This window comes from Balaenoptera physalus (assembly GCF_965194825.1).
Source record: "Balaenoptera physalus genome assembly, chromosome: 5".
Lineage (NCBI taxonomy): Eukaryota > Metazoa > Chordata > Mammalia > Artiodactyla > Balaenopteridae > Balaenoptera > Balaenoptera physalus.
This window is the reverse complement of record NC_138884.1, coordinates 15197950-15216694: the sequence shown is the minus strand read 5'-3', so window position 1 is coordinate 15216694 and position 18745 is coordinate 15197950. Positions and strand designations below refer to the sequence as shown.

The 18745-nt window shown below is 37.5% G+C and overlaps 1 protein-coding gene across 6 annotated transcripts in view; it reads right to left on the bottom strand.

Annotated features, from left to right (window-relative positions):
* Positions 1–18745, bottom strand: part of BMPR1B (bone morphogenetic protein receptor type 1B) — a 413799-nt gene that overhangs the window by 275599 nt on the left and 119455 nt on the right. Inside the window, exon 1 of one of the 6 annotated variants that reach the window (XM_082461775.1) lies at positions 3947–4774. The exons of 4 other annotated variants lie outside the window; for them this stretch is intronic. The gene's annotated coding sequence lies outside the window, so the exon portion shown is untranslated. Of the gene's footprint in view, positions 1–3929; positions 4775–18745 lie in introns of those variants that run through there. One more of the 6 variants, XM_082461774.1, reaches the window with a different exon arrangement.

Sequence of the window (18745 nt, the reverse complement as noted above, 5' to 3'; positions counted from 1 at the left end):
AAACATAACCACAATGGATTGTTTACCTTGAGTATAGCACATTTCACTGCGGGACTCAAATTCTATCCCTCAGCCCACTTTATGTTGTTACCCATTTCTGACTATGCCACACAGCAGCAGGTTCTCTGCACCATTCTCACATTTCTTCAGGGTAATACCGCCCATTGACATTTTGCCTTCTACCGGTGGTTCTCAGATGGCCATTTTAAATGAATGGGAAGGCACCAAGAAATTTTGCCGGAAGCCAAGTGAGACTCCAGCTATAGAAGAGCAAGTAAACCCAGTTCCTGAGCACTGAATAAAGAACATTTCTTTTAGAGAAAGCCAATTTCAATTTCTGTTTATGTGAGAAAGACTCAGCTGCTCTATATTAGCCTGGAACTTAAATGTGTTTCCCAAATTCATGAAATAAAAAAAAAAAGAAGTCATATTTTTTCTAAGAACACATGGATGTATTTCTTCTTAGGAAGCCCACACACAACATGGTGAAGAGTCCACTTCACACAAATTTACTATTCAAATATTTAAAAGGCATTAAGGTGAAGCCTCATTAAGAAGGACTGAAATGGCCCATTACTATAGACAGAGAGGGCCTGTCCTGGGATGGACTATAAAAACTGAAGTGTAGAGTCTAGAGCCAAAGGAGAGTTGAGTTCGCAAGTATCCTCTTTAAGAAGGTGGAAATATTTTTTTTCAGTGTTTGGACATTATGACTCATTATTTCTCATTTTTAATCTCTTCATGTCTTAGATTATAAAGGAGGATTTATTGATATTTTTTATTATTACTATTATAGGGGAGTATTTTTATTTTAAACATGTCACATTGTTGTATTTTCCTTTTGCTAAAATAAATTAGCAACATTATGTCAAAAAAATCATTCTTATAAACATTAATAAGTTACAATTTATTGGACTCCAAAGTGTTAAATTCTTTGCACCAGTAATCTTCATTAAAACCTTGCAAAACTGACACTCCCACTTTACAGATGAAAAAAAAAACTGAGGCTCAGAATGTAAAATTACTCACACTGAACGCCAATGCTCATTATGTCACATTTCCTTAAAAAATAATATACTCATCCCATTGACAAAATGCACCAAAATACACAAACCTTGATTTAGGTGCTACCTAATAATTTTTAAAAGACTCTCAAATGCCTATCTCTAGTAATTCACCTATTCAAAAGTTGACAGATAAATGGAATCTGAGAAAAGAATCTGGGATATTTCTCGCTCTCCTCCTAAAGAAATCCTTGCCAAACTCTTAAGGTCTGGTTCAGATATTATGTCTTCTCTAGAAAGTTTCCTTACTCTCCATACTGATATAATTACTTCTTTACCAGGTTATAGAATTTATTTAGCAATTAGTTGTGGCTAAAAGTTGTTTGTTTTTTGTCCTCAGCTCCCAGTAGAGTACCTGGTACATGTTCAATAAATCCTTGTGTTCAATAAACGCTTGTTAAAAGAACACATGTGCAAATAAAATAACTCAGCTATGAGATCAGATAAAATCTCACCTCATATAAATCTAAGTCAAACCTTGTATTAAAGCTTCCTAAACCTCAACATGTATACGAATCAGGTGTGGAGATCTTATTAAAATGCAGACTCAGATTCAGTAGGTCTGGAGGGAGACCTGAGATGCTTATACCCTTCTAGGAATCTCTATCAAGCGATGACATTACCGCTGGCCCTCAGATCACCTGTTGGGTAGCAAGGACATAAACTACTGCGAGAACACATACCAGACTTGGTGAACGGTTTGGAAAGCTATACATTCCTCTTGAACGTTAACTTCTATTTAGACCTGGCACCAAATCTCAAGTTATTAAACCTAATAACTAAGAGCCATTATGTGTTTATGTGTATTTCCCTAAATGAGACACAAGGTTTTCTGAAAAGGACCATTTTTAATGATGTTTGTATCTTCAGTCCCAAGAGACAGGACAGTACTGTATATGTAGGAGGGACTCAATTTAATACTGGTTAATACAAAATTAAGTACCCAAGGGTAAAAGCGATCACTGATTTGTCTCTCTGTCACAGTGCTTGGCAGGGCGCCTCAACACACAGGAGAACCTCAGTAAATCAATTTTGAATGAATGAATGAACAAGCAAAGAAACCATTCCTTCTCTGTAAATCATCAGATTTTTATCAACCTGATCAGTGCCAACTTCTGGTACTTGATAAAAATTCAAACTGATCTGGTAAGCCCTAGATATTAATGAATACAAAAGATCTCTTTGCTCTTCTATTTCTGAATGCTACTTCTTTTTTCCAAAGGTTACAAACACTTTCAACATTTCCTTTTTGCTGTGCCAGGATTAAAATGTGTGGCCACTACTGCCTTGTTTTAGATTCAGGATTACTGCCACTTCAAAAACCACTAGTACCAAAAAGATCAGTGTGAACCATACGATGGGGACCACTACAGTCATCCCATTTATCTCTTCCCACTTACTTTTTAAGTATCAGTCTTAGCTTTACATGCACACAAAAATTATTAGTCTAGGAAAATATGAAACTTCACATTATTTCCTAAACATACCTTGTTAATCAGCTTTTGCTATCAGACGGGAAGAGAATTATCTGCAAAATATGTTTCTCCTAATAATTGAGAAGATGTGACTGTTTCACTGAACCAATTTTTATTGGTTTAATCTTCGTGTATTTCAGTAAATTAAGATCTATGTGGTATGTACTGTAGGAAAGTTAGACGTTGTTAAGTTTTTAACCAAACAAGTACATACAATGCATACATTAGGGTATTGTGAGGATTGTAAGTATAAATATCCCAATAAAGCTTTGAGAAAATTCATATAACAAAACTTCACAAAGACATAAAAATATTAAATAAAATATAAAAATATTATAGATAAAAATATTACTCAATTTTTACTTTTAGATTATTCAATTACTACCTTTCAAGTAAATTTTAAAATAAAGTTTTAAGGACATACACTGGGCTTAAAAAAAATGCAATATTTGTTTTTTTCTTTAAATTCTTCTTGTATGGACTGAATTGTGCCCCCCCCCCCCCCCGCAAAATTTGTACATCGAAGCCCTACCCCTCAATGTGATGGTATCTGGAGATGGGGCTTTTGGGAGGTAATTAGGTTTAGATGAGGTCATTGGCGGGGGGGTGGGTGGGTAGCTGAGAATAGGATTAGTGCTCTTATAAGAAGAGACATCAGAGAGCTTGAGCTTAGTTCTCTTTCAATCTCCCCTTCTGCCCCTCTCCCACCCCCAAGTGAGGATACAATGAAAACTCATCCATCTGCAAGCCAGGAAGAGAGCCCTCACCAGGCCCACCATGCTGGTATCCTGATCTCAGACTTCCAGCCTCCAGAACTATGAGAAAATAAATTTCTGTTGTTTCAGCCACCAACTCTATGGTATTTTGTTATGGCAGCTTGAGTTAATACAATAGCTCTCTGGCTGCCTTTTATATCTTTACGTAAGAATTATTCTAACTTGTAATTATGTACTTTAAACTTCCATGAATGTATTTTTATGGTATAGTAATTAAGAGTTTTAGAAGTAGAGTTGGAGTTAGTAAATAAATATTCATTCTTCAATTGCCAATTGTTGGTAAATTTCAGAGAAAGAGAGAGAGAACTCTGCATTTATTTTAACAAGTAACTCAGAAATATGCTTTGGGTGACGGGTTACCTCATTAGCAATAAGCGCAGACATGCAGACATTCCCCTACACAAAACCTCTTTCAGCAGCATCAGAAAGAGAATGCTTTTCGCATGTATCACTTCTCAGCTCCAAGCCTCTAGCACGCTTCTTGTTATATGTAATTAGCTCCATGCCAAGATTTAGTACATTTCATAATAAATCCCTTGACTACATTAACTGCAGGCTTGGCAAAGATGGAAAGGCTCTATTCAAGAAGGCAGAAAACAAGCCACAGGACTTACCCCACAGCAAAACTCACTTGCTAGACGCCAACACACTACAAATTTCAACAGCCTGCCATGCCCTCCCTTCATCCCTCCTCCTCTATTTGGGGTAAGGAGGGGGCAGAAAAATACAACCTTCCACGTGACTCTGACTGAAGAGTATATAAGAGCGAAAAAAGCCTACAGACAAATTTGGTTTACTTCTTCTTCCTTCTCCTCCTCCTAAACCTTGTTACCAGCTTGGTTCCCTTGAGTAACCCTCCAAACCCACCCACCTGGCAAAAACCTAAAATCACTTCGTAGATGAGATCCAGAGTTTACCCTCAGTTAAACAGTAACCATCTGTTGCTTACAGGAGGACTGCGGCCTCCTTCTCAGGTTTCCCGGGGGCTGTGGTACTTGATGGTTACTCCGTATGGGAAAGCTCTCTGCAGGACAGCAGCATAAGTGGAAATAACTGGGGGAGGCTTCGAACTAATAAGCACTTCCTCTGTTCACATCAGAAAAAAAGAGTAAAACCTTCTATTTTTTTTCAGTGGCCACTTTTTGTTCTGAAAGAAACAGACCTTCAGCACCACAGAGTACAACATGCATGAGCTTTGGAGCTGCACAAACCTAAATTTTAATCTTAACTTGTTTTCACTGTACTAATTTGAGCCTCAGTTTCTTCATCTGGGAAACAGATAATACAGAGTTGTCATAGGGCTTAGACATGTTTGGCTCAGAAAACGCCTGTCATGTATAAGATATTTGATCAATTCTAAATATATTATAATACTATTATTGAAAATATATTTTAATCACAGGCAAATTAAGATAAAAATATAGGAAGGTAAGGGATAAAATATCTTTATTAAAATTCCACTAAGTTCACTTCTGGATAACACATTTGGAACATGACCATTGTAGTTCTAGTGACAATACAAATTCATTAGGAGAGAGGTCTCTCTTGGATTCCACACAAGAGACTTCTGGTACTGACATAGTAAAAGGACTTCATTATAAATTTCTTTCTCATTCCTTGAGGTTCAAGTATACACTTAAAATGAGAAAAATAAGGACCCTGAAGTCTATACTTTTTTTAACTACTCCTATTTCTGTTTAGTATTGTGTAGTATAAAATTTAGAATGTTTTAATACTGGTGAAAAGTGAGGTTTACAGTGTGAGAAACAATGGAGTATGTGGTTTTCTTAGTAATCTATCATCAGTAGCTTTTCTGACAATAAAATGCAATAAAATAATCCAATCCCACGTAAATAACCTTATAACAAAACTTTGAAATTGGGACAAGCCCAGAAATTTTGGTTCACTGGTCACTTTACTTATGGGTACAAGCACAAATCTACAGTCAGCCTTCCTCTGTCTGATCCCAGCTTTATCACTTCCCAGTTCTGGACCAAGTTACTACTTAATCCCACTAGGCTTTTGTTTCCTTATCTGTAACATGATTAATAACAGAACCTACCTCAAGTAACTGTGACAAAATTAAATAATGTTTACAAGATTGGAATAGTGCCTGGCCCATACAAAGTACTTAGTATTATCATTAACTATTGTTATTATTCATGCTTTTATGATGGTGGACAAACATATAGTCACAACTATTTGCATTTCCCAAACACAGTCTAAATTTTCCTGCCTCTGCCTTTAGTAAGAGAACTTTATCTACCATGATCTCCCCCACTTTTGCCTGTCAAAAATCTTCCCCAATTCTCTGAAACCCAGAAGCTACAATGGGGAAGAACAAATCTGACTCCGTATTAGATCTGCTTCGTTTACTTGAACATTTGTATTCTATTGCTGTTGCTTGGAAGAATGTTGCCTGTAACCTGAACTATACAGGATAGCCCATTCTCACGGCTCCCACCTCTAATAAGAGTATAACACTTTTCCATTCATATAGAGATAAAATGTTGCAGAATAGAGCATAACATTTGCCTTCAAGGAGGTTTACAAGAACATGGTGACCTGACCTACATGGACGGCTGGAGAGCTGCAAGAACAAAGGAGTCCAACATGAAGAAGTTTGCAACAGCCAACACACCCCTCCCCCCCTCACCCTGTCTTTAAAAATGCTTTGTTGAAACCCTTCAGGGAGTTCAGGGCTTGGTGAGCATGAGCCACCCATCTCCTTGCATAGGCCTGCAATAAACCTCTCTCTACTCCAGACTCTGATGTTTCGGTTTGTTTGCCCCCAACTGCACATCAGGCATACAAACTTGCATTCAGTGACAAAGCCACCATCTCCAAGAAGGCCTTCCTCAATCCGCACACTTGTAATTTATCTTCCCTGGTACCACCATCACACTGTGTAAAAGAACAGTAGATACATACAATATTTTTAATTGTACACATAGAGAAGGTGCAAATGAAAGAGAAGGAGAAAGAAAGAAAGAAGCTAAGGAGGAATGGGGAGATGGGAGAGAGAAAAGTGCAAGAATATGGACCAAAGTACGAAAAGTGCTCATCTGGGTAACAGTGTAAATATTTATTTTCTTCTTTTTGTACTTTGCACTTTCTAAATGATGTAAAATAAACAGGTCTCACTCAGGTAATTAAAAAAGTAAAAGTTATTTTGTACAAATAAAAACAAGACAACCAGCCATCTCACTGCTATTCCAAAATGAGAAAAGGGATCCTTGAGCAGGAAGCATCTCAGAAAAGATCTGTTCAGGCGAAGATCCTCATGTATGAAGTGGAATTATAACCTCTTATTTTAAAAATTATAACAACGTGTTAATAATAAGATGATATAAAGTACTTGTAAACTACAGAAGTGAGATCAATAAAAATCATTAGTTGCACTTTAACTGTACTGAATACCTACTGTGAGCAGTCTATGAGCCATGATTTCCATTATCCAGGCCACAAAGTATAGAAGAAAAACAGCACAGGGTTTGGAGAGCTTCTACCTGATAAGACCCTGCTCCTCCACAAGCAGCAAAACTGTAGAAATATTAAATTAGATGCTGAGTATTTTCCCATAGTACTTGAATAATTCTGCCACTGTAATAATGATCATAATTACCCACCTCTACTGGGAGTTTCTCCAAGGCAAGGAAGAGTTTTTCATCTCTGAACACCCAGTATTTTGCACAGAGTAGGAAAAACAAAGTTTTGCTGAATTGAGCTTAAATCCAACACTATCACTTTGACATCAATGAAGATTCATGCCCCCACCACTCTACAAACTAGGTGCATACGTTTCTGGTCTTCCCCCTGTAAACTGATCATTTCTATTTCCTTCAAAGCTCCTGGTATGCTTTGTTTTTGTTAGAAAATTCTATTTTTAATGCATAGTGATCAGAGAATGCTATTTGCCATATTCCTACTTCATAAAATTAACATTTTCTTTATGAATGATACGTGATCGATTTTTGTGCATGTGCAATAAGCACTTAAGAAGAATGTATAATCTCTACCGTCATGGTGTAGAGTTTCTATTACCTTCATAAGACCCATCCTACTGATTATGTTGTTCATATCTTCCAACTCTTTACTGATCTTTTGTCCACTTGATCTGCCCTGTGCTGAGCGTCATGTATTTGAGTCACCTATTATTTAGGGGGTTGCTACCTGCCTTCTTACATCTCCTGTAGTTTTGTTTCAGAAGGGCTGTTGCTGGGTTATTTGGAACATAACACACTCATAAGTATTATGGATTCATTGTGGATCGTGGCTTTTAGCATTGAAAGTGTCCTTCTTTGTGATGTTTAATGCTTTGAGGCCTGCATTCCACTTTGACATCAGGACCCCTGCTTTCCTTCTGTGCCCTTTTGCTTGATACACTTATGATCACCCCTTTATTTTTGGCCTTTCTGAATCACCTTGTTTTAGATGTGTCTGTAATAAAATAGTATACGGTTGGGTTTTGTTTTAGGTGCCAAAATGAATCTCTTTCTCCTTTAACTAGGTGAGTCAACCCCATCTGCTGTGGCTGATACATTTGGTCTCAACTGTATCAATCTTGTGTAATTATGTATAATTTACTACATTTGCTCTTTGCTCTTTTAAAAGATTTGCAGTAGTACTTAGGAAGGACTATATTTTTGTTACATTCATTGAGACTAATAATGATAATAATAACAATAATAAAACAGTTCAGGCTCCCCTGGTGGTGCAGTGGTTAAGAATCTGCCTGCCAATGCAGGGGACACAGGTTCAAGCCCTGGTCCAGGAAGATCCCACATGCCGCGGAGCAACTAAGCCCATGTGCCACAACTACTGAGTCCGCATGCTGCAACTACTGAAACCTGTGCACTGGGAGCCCGTGCTCCACAACGAGAAGCCACCGCAATGAGAAGCCCGCGCACTGCAACGAAGAGTAGCCCCTGCTCGATGCAACTAGAGAAAGCCTGCACGCAGCAACAAAGACCCAACGCAGCCAAAAATAAAAAATAAAATAAATAAATTTATTAAAAATAAATAAATAAAACAGTTCTATTGTTGCCCTTTCTTTGTATGTTGGTTTTGAAGTCTGATACTAGTCTAATTATTTTGCCTTTGTATATTACTTGTTCTTTTTGCCTATTATCCTTGAGAATATCCTGTATCTTTGAAACAGGCTAAATCTCAAGAGTTAATTTTTCAGGTTTAATTTTCCCTTGTAGGCACTTTCAATGCGTAGAGATTCAGGATTTTTTCTATTTCTGAAAAGTTTTATTGGATTATAGTTTTAAATATTAATTATGAACACTGTTTTTCTTCTTCAGAGTCAAATAATACAAATATTATTCCTTCATTGTCTATCTTACATTTCTACTAATCTCTCTGATCTATTTTACTCCTTTATGTCGTTTGTATTCTCTTGAAAATTTTCCTATCTTTCCTTGATGCTTCTTATTAATCTTCATTTGAGTCAATTCTCCCTTGGGTGCTTTGTAATTCATCTTTATTTTTGAGGTAATTTTGCCTTTTCCTTCCATTTATTTCCTGAGCTCAATATGAATACTATTTTTCATTTTTCTGTCTTTTTTTTCCCAATGTTTTTGGTTTTCAGATTTCTTATTAAAGGTAGGTTTTCATATATTTACATGCTTTATATTGAATTCTATTTGGAGTGTAGACACAGTTTTTCTTCTACTTCTTGGTTGTTTTTCAGGGCAGGGGAGGTATTTTCCTCTACCTCATTGTGTTAATTTGTGTGAAAATTAATTTCCTGATTTTCTTCAATGTATCTGTATAGATTTTATTCTCCTTTTGTTCATTGTGTGACATTGGACAATTTTTGGTGCTCTTTTCTGTCAGTCTGGCAAAGTCCAGGTACTTTAAGCTGGTTTATTTGGTTCATTTTTCTGTTTATTTGATTTGGAGGTAGGGAAAATGGTTCTGAGTCCTCTAAGACTGTAGTTTTGTTTTATACCCCCTTTCCTTCTTCTCTCCACCATCCAATTGCCAAAGAACCCTTCTTCATTCCTTTTTACCTTTTTTCCTCCTCTCTGAAAAGCTATGCATTTGTAAGACTGTCCCATCAAATTGCTGGCCTAGCCCCTTAAATAGCACTTTAACATCCTTTTCTGATTTGCTCAGTTTCTCTTTTAGTGTTTTCAGATTCGGGTTGTATTTACTCTTCGTGGTGGTCTCTCCAGCTCTTCCTCAACGTCCCAGTCAGCGTCCCTCTCTTTCCTAGCAGCAGTTTTCCTCAGTCTGCATTTGTACCCTGCAAAGCTCTGCCATGAGCATGACAGGGGAGGAACACGAATGTGTAGGACTGCAGGGCTCATAGTTATTTTGCAATCTTCACATCCCCTGTCTTCAAGCAATGTTGAAGGTGTACTTCTGCACAGAAATTTAGTAGTTGTGAACTTATTTCATATCATTTGGAGAGGAGATCTGGGGAGGTTACTTAGTATACTACTCTCCATTGTCTTCAGCTACCGAGAAGGTCTATGGTCATTTATTAAAACATTTTCCATTACTTTGAAAAGAATGTGTATTCAACAATTTTGTAGTGAAGTATACAACATAGAGGCATTATATCAAATGTAGTATTTGCGTGACTCCACTCACCAATATGCTTATTGATTTGGGACCTGCTTGGTCAATCAATAACAAAGAGCATTACATTCAAATCTCCTACTGAAAAGGTTGATTTGTCAACTTCTACTTGTAATTCAGTTCATTTTACCTAAGTAAAAAAAAAAAAAATTTAAGCCATGCTTTTAGATACTCACAAGAATTGTTTTATTTTCAGGATATTATGCTTTTTCATCTTAAGTGTTATTTCTTCTCATGTTAAATCTCTCCAAGATATTTTTATTATTATTTCGCTGATATATTGATATATTTTTCAATTTTTATTTTCAAAGATTTCTTAACTTATATTTTAAGCATGGCACTTATAACCAGCTTATAGCTGGATTTTTTTCAATGTCATGAGACAACCTCTGTGAACTAAAAAGTTCAGTACATTTACGTTTATTGTGATTGCTGATACATTTGGACTTATTTCTATTGTCTTACTTTCCTCACTTTTACTAAGCTTTCTTCTCTAGGTGAAGTTTTGGTACAAGTACATCCTTTCATTGAGAATACCACATTTTCAGGGTTGGGTCACTAAGGCTGTCAGATTTAGAGCTCTCTTTCTTATTTTTCTGGATTCATGTTTTATTTTTGGCTTCTAAAGATTTCTCTTAGTATCTTGCCAGCTTAGCAGTGCACTTAAAAATTATATTTAACATTTGATTGTGCTTTTTACATTATGTATTTTTTAAATCTTGAAAGATTTTTAAAAATATTCTGCCATAATATCAAAAATGGAAGTGTTCTTTTTTCTATATAAATTTAACATTTCCCTCAAAAACCACAAGGCAGACATTTTGGCAAGATGTACTAGTTTGTACTAGTTTCTTCTCTGGTAATAATTGTGTTAGCTCTAATGGTTCCAGTTAAAAAACAAAGATACTGTGCATGTCCTTTTTATGGTTTTTAAAATAAATCTGAATAGAAAAATGCTTAAACTTCACCATTCTATGCAAATTCTTAGGAATAGGCAGACGCATTTGTCAGATCCTTCTAAACATCAATAATGATTATTTTCTAAATACAGATGTAACATTTTCTATTTTTTTTTACTGAGTCTTCTTTTCACTAACTGGATGGAAAAGGCACTAGTATCTGTACCTATTAGCAACTGCTACAAAAATAAACTACCCTAAAACTCAGTGACTCCAAACATGAATTACTGCTCGTGAGTCTATGGGTCAGCTGGACAGCTCTTCAGACCTCAACTGGACTCACTCAAGATTGTGTGGTAAGGCAGAGGTTGGGAAGGTGGCTCCGCTCATCTCTGCGTGGCTGCCTTGTACGTTTCAGAATCAGCTGGCTGGTGGCTAGTCTAGAATGGCTGGTCTCAAGTATAACAACTTAGCTCTCCACTTGGCTGCTCTTCTTCACCAGGCTAGTCTGTCCTTGTTCTCCTGGCAGGGTTCCCAAAAGGGAACAGAAGCAAGCAAGGGTTCTTGAGGCTAAGGGCTGAGAATTGGCCCACCCTTACTTCTGCCACATTCTATTGGCTAAACCAAATCGCAGGGCTAGCAGATTCAAGACATGGGGAAATAGACTCTACTCCTTAACGGGAAGAACTGTAACGTCACGTTGCAGAGAATACAGACACAAGAAGAGAAGAACTGGAGCCATTTTTGCAACTGATAAGTCACAACCTGTAAATATGAAATTTAAGTTTGCAGTCAGTATTTCATGAGATGTTATTAGTGTCTAGAAATTCCATAACATGAAAATAAGATTAGGTAAACATTTTGATGCAACCCTGGAGTAGTCACAACTCTTATCTAAATTGGGGGGATCCTCTTGTTAGCTGACCTGAGGTCAGATTTTTATATGAGGCTTGAAGATCAAGCAGCTAGTTAAGATTCTACCCTAAGGGCAAGTGAAAATCGATTAAAGCCTTTTTTTTTTTTTTTTTTAATTTTTGGCTGTGTTGGGTCTTCGTTTCTGTGCGAAGGCTTTCTCTAGTTGCAGCGAGCGGGGGCCACTCTTCATCGCGGTGCGCGGGCCTCTCACTATCGCGGCCTCTCTTGTTGCGGGGGCACAGGCTCCAGACGCGCAGGCTCAGTAGTTGTGGCTCACGGGCCTAGTTGCTCTGTGGCATGTGGGATCTTCTCAGACCAGGGCTCGAACCCGTGTCCCCTGCATTGGCAGGCATATTCTCAACCACTGCGCCACCAGGGAAGCCCCCGATTAAAGGCTTTTAATTGAGGGAATTATAGTATTAGTTCTGAATCCTTCAAGGATCACTCTGGCTTCAGTGTGGAAAGTTTGACATGGACCAGAATAGAGTCAGAAAAATTCTTTTGGTAAGTTATAAGTTACAGTAGTGCCCTAGATTAGTGCCTAGATTACTGATGGTGGAGACGCATAGGAATAGGCAGATTTGGTGGGGAATCAGGGGCCAGAAGTAACTATACTACTAAATGTGTTTTCAATACGCTACTATGGGCCAAATACTCTGCTAGGTTCTGAGGGGTCAATAGTTCATCTACTCATGGAATTTTCAGCTTAATGAAGAACAGAGATCTGGATCAAAAAAAAAAAATCACATGTTCCTCCAAGTATGACTGAAAAATCATTTGCTTTACGCTGTAACAGTTTAACTGCAAATGTATCCAACTTATTGACATACCTTTAGCCCTACAAAGGGAGCAGAACAGAGGTCACAGACATCTGCCCTTGCCCATGGTTGTTAGGCTATCAGCATTTTTCCTACACTGTGAATGTAAATGCTTTAGCAGTGCAATTATTTTCTATTTTGTCATAGTTCCCACTACTCCCTATTGTCCTGCCCTCAACCCACTCTACTCCCAATCAACCCTCAAGGCATTCAAGTTTTCAACCTCTGGATTAGAAAAATAGTCAAATTAAAACTTGGCAAAATCATTATAATGAAGCAATAATAATTTACAAAGAAAAAAACAAGCTAAATAAATCCTATATTCTGTACCTTAAATATTCTATATTTCATATATATTGACCACACCACAATAAAGAATACTCCATCTAGAAACCATCTTTTAAGTATATTAGATGAAAAGCTTATGAAATGTATTACATTATGAAAAGCATTCCTGTTGGATAAAAATCAAGTTATTAATAAGCTGTTCAATCCTTTACATGAACAATCTCAAATACTTTGTGAAAATACAGGAGAGGTGCAAACAACAAATAAATGAGCATGTGTATTAGCAATGAATAAGAAAGCCTTGGGGAATGAGCTATCACATTAATATTTGATTAGTAACAGAGATAAAAAATATAAGATAAGACCATCTAGAACATCAACGTGATGGAATGCAAAAACTCTTTGTTCCGTCTTGTTTTTTGAACACAGACTCCTTGGAAACTCTGAGGAAGTTATGGACCAGAAAATGTACACACAGACAAATCTGGCATGTAGTATCAGAGTTTGCAGACACTCTGTCCCAAAAAGCTACCTCATATTCACGATCACCTTATAAAAGAGCGAGCTCTGGACTGGAATCCAGCTAACACAGTTGCCTCATCAGTGGAAGAAGGGAGGTAAACTAGAACCATGTTACTTTTCCAGGTCTAGTTTTCAGTGTTTCTAAGGGACCTGCCAGAAAGGGCAGATCAGTAGAAAGAACCTTGCACTGAGAACTGACTACTGCCTAAAAACGTCAAGATAACTGAAGAAGGAAAAGGAGGAGGAGAAGGGCAAGGAGAAGGTGACCCCACTGAGTCTCATATTTTTGCCTGGTGCCAATTCTGATTCTACATATTAGCAACTCTGAAGGCAAGGAGCTCTTCATTCAATTTGCATTGCCAACCAAATTTGAGCAGTGATAACATTTTAAACTTACTAATTTCTACATTTATAATTATGGTATGATAGATGCCTTTTACAAAAACCAATTTATTTTACCTATATCTCATGATCCTTGAGGAGGTCTGAAGAAAAGATCTGAAAACCAGACACTGTATCTTTTAAAAGTACTGACAGTCAGACTGACCTAATTACAAATTCAAATCTCCTCTACCAATTCTAGCCAGGTTCTCTGGACCAGGTAAATAAAGTCTCTGCTTCTGATTTTCCTCATCTCTAAAAAGAATAGATTAGAGCAGTGGTCCCCAAGCTTTTTGGCACCAGGGACCGGCTTCCTGGAAGACAATTATTCCACAGACGGGGCGGGGCGGTGGGGTGTTGGCGGGGGATGGTTCAGGCGGTAATGAAGCAATGGGAAGCAGCAGATAAAGCTTTGCTCTCGCTCGCCCACCACTCACCTCCTGCTGTGCGGCCAGGTGCCTAACAGGCCGGTGACCAGTACCGGTCTGTGGCCCCGGGTTAGGAACCCCTGGATTATAATATCTTCTCTCCCTTAAAGAGTTGTTGACAAGATAAAATGAAACAATGTATGCTGAGTATTTAGCATAGTACCTGACAAGTAGAAGACAACTTTAACGGACGACAACAACAAAGGAGAGCAAAGGCAAAAGCGCAAATCTTCAGCTAAATCTTTACGTATCTCCACTCCTACTCCTCATCCCCAAGCTAAACTCTGATGAGTGGAACGATGTTTCTTGTTTCCAAGAAAAGGCAGAGTTATACGTGTTCCCGTATGAAAACATTCATCTGGTGATAGAATAGTTCTTGCTTCCTAGAATAGAAAAGACACAAAAGACTATCCACTTCCCTCTGCAGGCTACTAAAAAAACTTCCTCTATGGAAAGGATGACAAAAATTTAAAAATGAAAGAACCCACAGAAAGATGTCCTCCTCCGCAGCCTTTCAATGGAGAACGAATAGAAAGGGACAGCAACAGAGCAGGCTTTTTTAAACGAGTAGATCAAAACTTGGCTATCCATTACATTCACATGACAGTGTTTTGTTCTTAAACACACAGTCCTGAGTCTGGAATCCGGAATTTGGAATCATGATCTTCCAGTGCAGGGAATCAGCATTTTTCAAAGCTTCACAAATTTGGTCAGGTGAACAGCCAGGGTTCACTGTCTTATCCTTAAGAGTTTTTCATTTCACTTATAAATTACTCCAGGATATCTCAGACTATTTTACAAAGGTTATACTTAGAGCTGGAAGGGACCATAGCCACCACCCACTGAGGTGAAATCAATGGCCTTATTTTACAGCTGAAGAAAAGGAGGCCTAGAGAGTTTTAAATATTTGCCTAAACCTAGAACTTGAACCCAGCTCCTTTCATTGCCAAATTCTTGTGTTGCATGTTTTTCGCCCTCAAGCCTTTGAAAGAAAGAAGAGTGGTATTCTATCTTTGAAAGTTGATTAAAATACCATTTTAATTCCTTGTACTGAGGGCAGATTAGCCCTTCCGCCTTGAATTTATAGAGACAATTAGGATTCAGAAAGTACTCTCTGAAATTCTGCCACTTCGTGAATGAGAACCAATCAAATATGCAGTCAAGTGTTCAGCTGCTACTTCTTTTTTTTTAGTAAATAATAAAAAATATACATACAACAGCATGTTACACTTTTTAAAAAGTAAAAAAAAAAAAACCTAATAAAATTAGAAGGATTTTTGTTGTTGTTTTGCCATTTTATATAACAGGATGTTTCATAAAAAATTATTTTGTTGATGTGATAATCACTTCTCTTAGACATGGGATGAAAACCACAAATAAACAACTCGAATTACTTAAATTCAAATTTAATCTAGGAAATCTGAATAGTCCATATGGTTCATGTAACTACATTTACAACATATGAAGTTTTCTGAAACGTATCAAACTTTGTATTAAAAACTAATTTTTCATTTTGTCTATTTAAGTCTTGTCATAACACAGTGATCTGATGACACTAAAATACATATCTAACTACAGCTAGACAGAATATTTTCCTAAGATATTGCTCTAATTCTATAATAATGTAATTGTCTAAAGATCTTTTGGAAAAAGATCAAAAGAAATCACTGAATATTAGAAAAATGAGAATCAAATTCAAATATTAGATAAATCAAGTATCTTTCATGACACTTTCCATTAATACCTGAAAAGTACCCTTGTCTGTTCTAGGGAAGTGCAGGGTGGTGGTGAAAAGCATGGGGTTTGGAGTCATACAACCAGTTTAAATGCCAGTTCTACCATTTACTTACTGGGTTATCTCAGACAGGTAACTAACTCTCTCTCTGTTTTAGTTTTGTCATCTGTGAAACAAGCTACTAACAGAAATTACTTCCTAAGATGGTTATAAAGAGTGAATGACAGAATAGGTCCAGAAATACAGTACATGCCCATGCCCAATCTATTAACTATTTTTACCATCGAAATTGCCATTTGGGGGCTTTCTAAATCTAAAAACTAGAAGAAGTTGTAAAAACAAAAAAATCATTAGACATGAATATACAATGTGAGAACTTTATGCTTCAATAAATTCAATGTGAAACCTCTATGCTTCAGTAAATTCGTTTAAATGGAAGGTAAGCAACAAACTATAAAAATATTTGACATCACAGCAAAAAAAAAAATCAAACATCTTAATTACATAAGGATCTCATACAAATTAGTAATAAGCTAAAACTACAACAGCTAATTAGCAAATACATGAACAGGAAAATCACAGAAGATAAAGTGCAAATGTCTATCAAAGTAAATACATAAGAAGTAAAAAAGGGGCTTCCCTGGTGGCGCAGGGGTGAAGAATCCACCTGCCAATGCAGGGGACACAGGTTGGAGCCCTGGTCCAGGAAGATCCCACATGCCACGGAGCAACTAAGCCCGTGTGCCACAACTACTGAGCCCACGTGCCCCAACTACTGAAGCCCACGTGCCTAGAGCCCGTGCTCCACAACAAGAGAAGCCACCACAATGAGAAGCCCATGCACTGCAATGAAGAGTAGCCCCCGCTCGCCGCAGCTAGAGAAAGCCTGCACGCAGCAACAAAGACCCAACGCAGCCAAAGATAAATAAATAAAATAAATAAGTTTATTAAAAAAAAAAAAAAGTAGAACCTCAGAAGGGATCGAAGGATAGAACATTAGAACAACACAATACAAACCTTCCATCTAATTAGCAAAGATTTCCATAATGCTACTAATCAGTAAAACCAATCCCCTCAAACTCCTGAAATAAATATAAATCACACAGCATTCTGGAAAGAAATTTTGCAATATGTTTTAAGAGCCTTAAAAAAGTTCCCATTCCTTGATCTAGTTATTCTTCTGTCAGGAATATATTCTAGAGATATAATCTGACACAGTACAATAGAATACTATACAGCCTTTAATTAAAATTGTTTTAGAAGACCATGCAACAACAAAGGCAATATGATTCCAACTTAGAGGGGGGAATAGATGGACGGAGAATATAAAAATGCTAACACTGAGTGACAAAACTCCTTTTAGCTCTGCTTTCTCTACAATAAGCATGGACTATTTTCACTAATAAAATGTTTCAATTGTCCTAATATTACATTTCTAGACAATGTATTAAATGAAATGCAACTCGTCTGATAGTTGATGTCTCTGGAAAAATACATGTGCATATCAGTTTTCTACCTTTCTCAAGCTCACTGTTTTATAGAATTAAAATTTTAACTTACAGGCTAATTGTAATGAGCAACTCCCACATTCTGGCATATGTTCACAAAGCCTTGTGTTAGAAGCCTTACACGCTGGGGGTGTGGGACTGAGATTAATCCTGCAGTCTAGACTCTAGACTAATGCTACATCTAATTCCTAGAGAAAGGAGCCTGTAGGCACCCTCTTTCCCAGCAGAATTATGAGGGCCCAGTCCACAGGCTGAGGTTCTCCCTCTTTTCTGATTTACTCCAGCTCACTGACAAGCAGGAAATCCGAACTCTGAAGCCAGTGCATCTGACTAGTTCTCTGACGCCATCCCAAGTCCGAGTAAAAGACCCTTCCCCCTCTTCCTTTGGAGTTAAACTCTGACCCCATCAACAATTGGGAGCATGAATCAAAAATAGATAGAAGGGCTTCCCTGGTGGTCCAGTGGTTGAGAATCCGCCTGACAATGCAGGGGACACGGGTTCGAGCCCTGGTCTGGGAAGATCCCACATGCCGCGGAGCAGCTGGGCCCGTGAGCCACAACTACTGAGCCTGCGCGTCTGGAGCCTGTGCTCCGCAACAAGAGAGGCCGCGACAGTGAGAGGCCCGCGCACCGCGATGAAGAGTGGCCCCCGCTTGCCGTAACTAGAGAAAGCCCTCGCACAGAAACGAAGACCCAACACAGCCAAAAATTAATTAATTAATTAATTTTTTTAAAAAAATAGAAACCTTTTCCAAACTCCACACCCTGGTACTGCAGGAGTTTCCTGATGCCCTGCCCCATGCTACAGATGCCGTCCTTTGCAAAGAGACAGCAGCCACATCCAGACCTATTGTTTCTTGCTTGCTCTCCCACCATCTCTCCCCATGAGGGAAATTCCATGATTCTGGTACCCAAGTCAATGTGTATTTTTCAGTACAACGGCATAAGGTAGTGGCTCTGGATTTTATCATGTTGAAAATTGAACCTCAAATTTTTTTCCTAGGTTAAGTGTTTTAAATTGTACTGATAGCCCAAAAAGCAGTAATAATACTACTTCTAAATTGCATTATTTATTCATTCTTACTTAAAATTATCCTGTCATCTTTTAAAATGGTCATTTTTAACCAAGCAATGGAATCTTTTATAAATATGGATTAAGTAACTTTCTGAAAACTGTACTGAGTATATTTAGTAATGATTTAAAGTATAAAAATTTGACAGCGTGCACTGTAGTAAATTAAAGTCAAGCACATTAAAAATCTAATTTTTATTCTCCCTACTGCTCATTTGTTATCAGAAAAGATATAAGGAAATAAATCACATCTCTCGATCATTATTATGA